This window comes from Hemitrygon akajei, chromosome 4, assembly GCF_048418815.1.
Source record: "Hemitrygon akajei chromosome 4, sHemAka1.3, whole genome shotgun sequence".
In the NCBI taxonomy this organism is placed as follows: domain Eukaryota; kingdom Metazoa; phylum Chordata; class Chondrichthyes; order Myliobatiformes; family Dasyatidae; genus Hemitrygon; species Hemitrygon akajei.
The window spans coordinates 189,151,197-189,159,227 of NC_133127.1; the positions used below are offsets into that span (position 1 = coordinate 189,151,197).

The 8,031-nt window shown below is 44.3% G+C and overlaps 1 non-coding gene across 1 annotated transcript; it reads right to left on the reverse strand.

Moving 5' to 3' along the window:
- Positions 1–5,442: 5,442 nt before the first annotated feature.
- trnap-agg (transfer RNA proline (anticodon AGG)) lies at positions 5,443–5,514 on the reverse strand. The gene has a single exon. It is a non-coding gene; the product is annotated as a tRNA-Pro (tRNA).
- Between the last annotated feature and the right edge of the window lie 2,517 nt (positions 5,515–8,031).

Genomic DNA, 8,031 nt, shown 5'->3' on the forward strand with positions numbered 1-8,031 from the left:
CATCCTTGTACATCTCCTCTGCGCTCTCTCTATAATATCCCCATCCTTCCTGTAGTGAGGTGACCAGAACTGAACACAGTACTCCAAGTGGGGTCTGACTAATGATATAGCTTTAACATTATCTCATGGCATACTCATATACCTTAAATTCTTATGGTATTCATCTTCAAGATGCCTTAACTATGAGTGACAGTCCCTATGAACACATGATAGCTTCATGATATTTAATCAGAACTGAGAGGGGAGACATTTAACAGAAACCCAATGACTACCATTTTTTATCAAGAAGGGGGTCGTGTATGGAGTGAGCTGCCAGAGGGAGTGATTCCGGCAGATGCATTACAGCCCAGGGTTTCAGAGTTTGGAGTTCAATTCTGGTGTTGTCTGTGAGGAGTTTGTACATTATCCCTGTGACTGCATGGGTTCCTTCTAGGTGCTCTGGTTTCCTCCCACAGTCCAAAGATTTTCCAGTGAGAAAGTTAATTGGTCATTGCGAATCGTTCTGTCATTAGACTCAAATTAAATAGATTGTCAGGCGGGCACTGCTCATTGGGATAATTTTGCGCTGCATCTCAAAATAAATAAATAAATATTAACAACATTTAAAGGGCATTTGGACAGGTACACAGAGAGGAAAAGTTTAGAGCAGGGGTCACCAGCCTTTTTTATGCCATGGACCAAGCAAGAATTCTGTGAAACCAGGTTGGGAACCCCTCGTTTCATGAATAAGGGACAAACGTGGGTAAAATTTCAGATGGGGAGCATGGTTGGCATGGACTGGCCCCCCCCCCTCAGCCCCCCTGCCAAGGACCCGTTTCCATGCTGTTTGTCTCTAATACGCTAAATGGTGAGTGATTGGATTGATGGGATCACTGTAAAAGTCTGTATTGACTTGATGAGCTGAATGGCCTCTTTTACTCATACAATCAAACATGAATAGCATGAATCACAAAATCTCTTGTCAATAACATCCCTACACTCGGGAGATTTTTCACGCTAATCGGTGGAAAGTTACTGCACAAACTCTGTGCACAAAGTGTAAGGTTTCGTACAAATGAGCAAAAAAATCATGAATAAAACTGCTGAGACAAGTTGGTTTTACTGCTGTGGTGTTTCCTGGTTTTCCCTGTAGGCTTAAGCTCCTAAGGAGATCAGACAGATTATTGCATAACAAGGGTCTGTTGTTCAGACTGTTTGCTGATAACATCCTTATTACAGTAAGTTTGTATCTGCTCTTTATGCTTGTATTTCTAGAATCAGATACAATTTATATACACACAGGAGCCACTTTATTAGGAGTGGAATCTGGTATGGTCTTCTGCTGCTGTAGCCCATCCTCTTCAAGATTTGACGTTCAGCCATCTGCTCGTGGACTGACCAACTCCCATCAGGGAGGAGGCTATGTAGCATCCAATCCAGGACCACCAGGCTCAAAAACAGTTACTTCTCCCAAACAGTAAAGCAGACGAGAGCATCCTAACATGCTGCATTACTGCATGGTACGGAAATTGCACTGTGCTAGACAGGAAGGCTCTACAACGGGTAGTCAAAGCTGCCCAACACATCGCTGGCACCAGCTTATCTGACGTCATATAGAAAGGTGTCAGAAAAAGGCTTTTAACATCATGAAGGATCCCACCCACCCTGCTCATGGACTGTTTGTCCCACTCCCATCAGGGAGAAGGCTACGTAACATCCATGCCAGGACCACCAGACTCAAAAACACTTTCCTCAAGCAATGAGGCTGATCAACACCTCCACCCACTAACCCACCCCTCCATCACCCCCCCATTACCACCCACTCACTGACCCCTCCACACCCCCAACCACCCACTAACCCACCCCTCCATCACCCCCCCATTACCACTACTTTATCATTTCCTGTCAGTCACCTTATGTATAGACACTCCTGTTCCTGATGTCACTTTATGGACATCCAATCAATCTATGTATATAAGCTATCTTATGTATTTATATTTATTGAATTTTTTAAATTTATGTGTTCTTTATCCGATTGCATTTTCTTTTGTTCTGTATCAGATCCGGAGTAACAATTATTTTGTTCTGCTTTACACTTAGGTACCTGAAATGACATTAAACAATCTTGAATCTTGTGTATTCAGAGCTGCTTTTCTGCACATCGCTGTTGTGACAGGTGGTTATTTGATTTACTGTTGCCTTCCTGTCAGCTTGAACCAGTCTGGCCATTCTCCTCGGACCTCTCTCATTAACAAGGGATTTTTGCCCACAGAGCTACCACACACTGGATTTTTATTTTGTTGTTTTTTCCCCCTCCATCATTCTCTGTAAATTCTAGAGACAGTTGTGCTGGTATGTGTGAAAATCTCAAGAGATCAGCAGTCTCTGAGATACTCAAACCACCCCATCTGGCACCGACTCACCCTATGGTCAAAGTCATATTTCTTCCCCATTCTGACATTTGGTCTGAACAACAACTGAATCTCTTCACCATATCTGCATGCTTTTATGCATTGAATTGCTGCCACATGATTGGCTGATTAGATATTTGCATTAGTGAGCAGGTGTACCTAATAAAGTGGCCATGAGTGTACATATACTTAATGATATTATACATCTCTTATGACTTTATAATTGGAGGATAAAGCTCAATGGAAATATGGTAATGAGTCATCAAATTATTCTATATGACAAACTCTATACCTGTGATCTAATGTACAAGTGACTTCAGATGAAAATTAATTTGCATTATTCCATATCCTTCCCCAAATCACACAACTTAAGACATCAAGCATCTGACACTAATTTAAACCCAAAGGATTTCTAAACATTGAGTGTTTGGAAAATAATAACCAAATTAGAAAGGGTCTTTTGATAAATAGCTGGCAATTGGCCACTGCCTGACTAATTAGATTGGATGTTTGCAGTGACATTAGGAACTGACCAATGGCTCAACATCTGGATGGCAGATGTCCACAGAAATGGGAGGGGCCAATGGAGATGTAATGAGATTTGGGATGGAGAGGAACGGGAAAGCACTGTTATCGGTGGGAATATTTCTAAAGAGAAATTGCCACGGTGCACGCTGGTTAACAACTGAACCCAGTATGGAGCAATGGCAGACTCCAATGTAGAGACAGAAATAAAAGTTTACAGATAGGAATTCCCGCAGAACATCGAGTGCTCAACTGAGCGACATCTCAAGATGAATCATTCTTGAAACACAAGGACCCTGTGATAAGTGCTAATCAGGAGTCCACTTTAAATGGAAACCCCGTGCCAATCAAGATAAATTAAACAAGCAGAACATACAAGGGATAAATGACTCTAGTTAAAACAACAACTAACAATCACAGGTGCTCAGGAAACCTCAGTGCACAGTCTCACATGACTCATGACAGAAATACATTGCTTATTTCAATAACATACAAAATTCTGGAGGAACTCATCAAGTCAGGCAGCATCTACGGCGAGGAATGAGCATTTGGCTTTGTGGACAGAGACCTTTCATCAGGTCTGGAAAGGGAGGGAGAAGAGGCCAGGATTAGATCAGTTAGAGGCCATGCTAAATTCCCAGATTACAGCTGTAGTCTGCCAGTATGGACTTGCATTTATAAAACTCTTTTATGATTCGGAGAATCCTAAAATAATTCATCACCAATGGAATATATCTAATTGTTACATTTATATAGCCACAACTCCTCCCATGTGCAAGAAAAATATATCAAGATGTTCGCATGAATGCCCCTCCAAGGAAATGGGGAGATATCAGACTTCTGCCAAAAGCTTGTTCAAAGTTCTAGAGTTCAAAGGTAATCCTGTGGTAGGAACATAGTATAGGAATTTCCAGGGATTGTAAAACAGATAGCATTCATCAAAACATTACCCTACTGATGCACCATCAATAACTCTAGGAGACTGGAAGTAGAGTAAATAATGATAGGCTTTTATTAACAGCGAAACGGAGCACCACCATGTTGAATGACTGTGGGAGGAGCAGGGCCTCATCTCCTTTATACAGGGGTCTGTGGGAGGAGCCACAGGAGCAGTTCAGCAGAGGGGCGTGTCCAGACAGGTATACATGGTTTACCACACCTATCATGTGTACAAAGGGTCAAAGATTAATTTATTATCAAAGTGTACAACTCTGAAACTCTTTTTCTCCAGATTGCCGTGAAACCAAGAATGAAAAGAATGATCATCAACCCCCAAATCCCTCCTCCCCACACAAAAAAATGAAGAAACATAGAACAGGCTCATTGACTCCCAAAACTCCCTCCCTGACATACAAGAAGATGAGAATGATCGAGCGAAAAACACAGAACACAAAGAAACCATAAAACTGAAACAAGTCCAAAGTCCACGTCTACAATGAAAACACAGGAATCCTGAGCAACCTCCTCCCTCTCTGTAGCAGAGTGATCTCACCAGTGATAAAAAGGCAGTCTCCCCCTCTCCATCAGAAGAAAAAAGGCAGGCAGCCGGTGTTTCAATCTCCCGCATCGCTTTAGTCGACGAACAATGGAAGCTTTAATTGGCAAAATAGAGTTGTACATGGCCCACAGCCTTCTCACCAGGAGGTTCCTGCACGTTGCCTCTGCCTCCTGGAATCCCCTCGGAGACTGCAGTGTGCTGAAACACCCAAACGATCTCCAAACTGCATATCACAGGCTCCAACAATTCAAAATGAAAAGCAAATGTAAAAGACTAAAAGAAGTGAAATATATGGTTTCATGATCTATCCAGAAGATGTCGACCGAAGGAGCGTTGTATACAGTTGCCATCTTGACTGGAAGCTGATCACCTCTATCAGCTATCCAGTCCGAGTTATGACCCTTTGACCTTCAGCCTCCTGAACCATTGTGGATAACTTCACATATCTCCCACTTGGAGTACTATGCTCAGTTCTGTTCGCCTCACTACAGGAAAGATGTGGGTGCCATAGAAAGGGTGCAGAGGAGGCTTACAAGGATGTTGCCTGGATTGGGGAACATGCCTTATGAAAAAAGGTTGAGTGAACTTGGCCTTTTCTCCTTGGAGCGATGGAGGATGAGGGGTGACCTGGTAGAGGTGTATAAGATGATGAGAGGCATTGATCGTGTGGATAGTCAGAGGCTTTTTCCCAGGGCTGAAATGGTTGCCACAAGAGGACTCAGGTTTAAGGTGCTAGGGAGTAGGTACAGAGGAGATAGACAATAGACAATAGGTGCAGAAGTAGACCATTCGGCCCTTCGAGCCTGCACCGCCATTTTGAGATCACGGCTGGTCATCTGCTATCAATACCTGGTTCCTGCCTTGTCCCCATATCCCTTGATTCCCCTATCCATAAGATACCTATCTAGTTCCTTCTTGAAAGCACCAATTTACAATAACCAGCTAACCTATTAACCGCACACGGGAAGAATGGATGAACAAACTATCTTACTGATGAAATGCACTATAATAGCATCATGCTTAAAACATGGGCTCGTCCGGGATTTGAACCCGGGACCTCTCGCACCCTAAGCGAGAATCATACCCCTAGACCAACGAGCCAGCTCTGATGTCAGAGGTAAGTTTTTTCTCAGAGAGTGGTGTGGAATGGGCTGCTGGCAACAGTGGTGGAGGCGGATACGATAGGGTCTTTTAAGAGACTTTTGGATAGGTACATGGAGCTTAGAAAAATGGAGGGCTATGGGTAAGCCCAGTAATTTCTAAGGTAGGGACATGTTTGGCAGAACTTTGTGGGCTGAAGGGCCTGTATTGTGCTGTAGGTTTTCTGTTCTATGTTTCTCCGTACTGATTCCACAATCTACACACTCACTTTCAAGAATTCTATAACTCATCTTCTCAGTATTACTTTTTCTAAATTTGCACAATTTGTCATCTTTTGCATATTGGTTGTTTGTCTGTCTTAATTTGTGTATAGTTTTCATAAATTCTATTTACAAACACCAGAAAGTTTGCAGGTGCTGGAAATTTAAAGCAACACGGACAGAGCACTGGAGGAACTCAGCAGGTCAGGCAGCATCTACGGAAATGAATAAGCAGTCGATGTTTCAGGTTGAGACCCTTCCTCAGCACTGGGGGAAGAGGACAAAATAAAAAGATGGGGGGAGGGGAAGGAGGCTAGCTGGAAGGTGATAACTGAAGCCAGTTGGATGGGAAAGATCAAGGGTTGGAGAAGAAGGAATTCGTTAAGAGAGGAGAGAGGGCCATAGGAGAAAGGGAAGGATGAGGAAACCCCGTAGGCAGGTGAGAAAAGGTAAAAGGTCTGAGTGGGGTTTAGAGGAAGAAGTTGGGGGGGGGGGGGGTTGGAGAATTTGTTTACTGGGAGGAGTAATCTGTATTCATGCCATCAGGTTGGAGCCTACCCAGATGGAATATAAGGTGTTTCTTCACCATCCTGAGGATGGCCTCATCTTAGCACAAGAGGAGGCCATGGACTGACATGTTGGAACAGGAATGGGAATCGGAATTAAAATGTTTGGCCACCGGGAGGTCCCACTTGTGGCGGATCGAGCCGAGCTGTTCGATGAAGGGTCCTCCAGTTTATGACAGGTCTCCCCAAAGTAGAAGACACCAGACGGGGAGCACGAGACATAATAAATAAACCCCAGCAGATTCACAAATGAAGCATTGCCTTACCTGAAAGGACTGCCTGGGGCCCTGAGGACAGGAGAGGGAGGAGGTGTATGGGCAGGTGAAGCACATGGGCCGCTTGTAGGGATAAGTGTCGAGAGTGAGATTAGTGTGGGGGGTGGGGGGGGGGGGGGGACACGAATGGACAAGGAATTGCGGAGGGAGCGATCCCTGCAGACAGCGAGGAGAGATGGTTAGGGCGAGGGTTGTATTTATTTATTTTCCTGTGAATACCTGTAAGAAAATGAATCTCAATATAGTACCTACACGTACTTTGAAAATAAATTTACGTTTACTTTGACTTTGATAGACAGCTCTGGTAACCTCTGAAGTACCATGGTGAGGATAAACCAAGCATGTTTCAGGACTTGTGGATTATTAGATTCTCTCTCTCTCTCTCTCTCTCTCTCTCTCTCCCTCCCTCCCTCCCTCTCTCTCCCTCCCTCCCTCTCCCTCTCCCTCTCTCTCTCTCCCTCCCTCTCCCTCTCTCTCCCTCCCTCTCCCTCTCTCTCTCTCTCTCTCCCTCTCTCCCTCTCTCTCTCCCTCTCCCTCTCTCCCTCCCTCTCTCCCTCCCTCTCCCTCTCTCTCTCTCCCTCGCTCTCTCCCTCTCTCTCCCTCTCTCTCTCCCTCCCTCTCTCTCTCTCCCTCCCTCCCTCTCTCTCTCTCTCCCTCCCTCCCTCTCTCTCCCTCCCTCTCCCTCTCCCTCTCTCTCTCTCCCTCCCTCTCCCTCTCTCTCTCTCTCTCTCTCCCCCTCTCCCTCTCCCTCTCCCTCTCCCTCTCTACCTCTTGGGTATTTCCAGCACTTCTACATTCCACAGCATTTACATATCTTTGTTCATGTTTTCTCTCTAACTGTCTTCATTAGTAAGCAACCTTCTCCATTAACTTCATTAACTTTGCAATAAAGGTGCATAGGGACTTGGGAATCCTACTGCCGGATCCCTTAAAGGTTCACTTGCAGCTTGTGTCGGTGGTAAGGAAGGCAAATGCTTCATTAGCATTTATTTTGAGAGGACTAGAATATTAAAGTAAGAATTAATGCTGAGTTTTGTAAGGCGTTAGTCACACCACATGTGGAGTACTATGAACAGTTTTGGGCCCCATATCTAAAAAGTGATGTGCTGGAACTGGATAAGGCATGCAAAAATTATCCTAGGAATGAAAGGGTTAATGTATACTGGGTCTTTGCCTATTCTAATTGAAGTTTATAAGAATGAATGGTGACCTCATTGAAAACAATTGAATATTCAAAGACATAGAGTGGATGTAGAACAAAAGTTTCCTTTTGAGGGAAAGTCCAGAATCAGAGAACACAGCACAGGGTCTTGCCATCTTCAGAAGTTTTCTGATGACTCTGCCATAGTTGGATGCATCAGCAAGGGAGATGGGCTACGGTGGGAAACTTTGTCACGTGGTGCGAGCAGAATCATC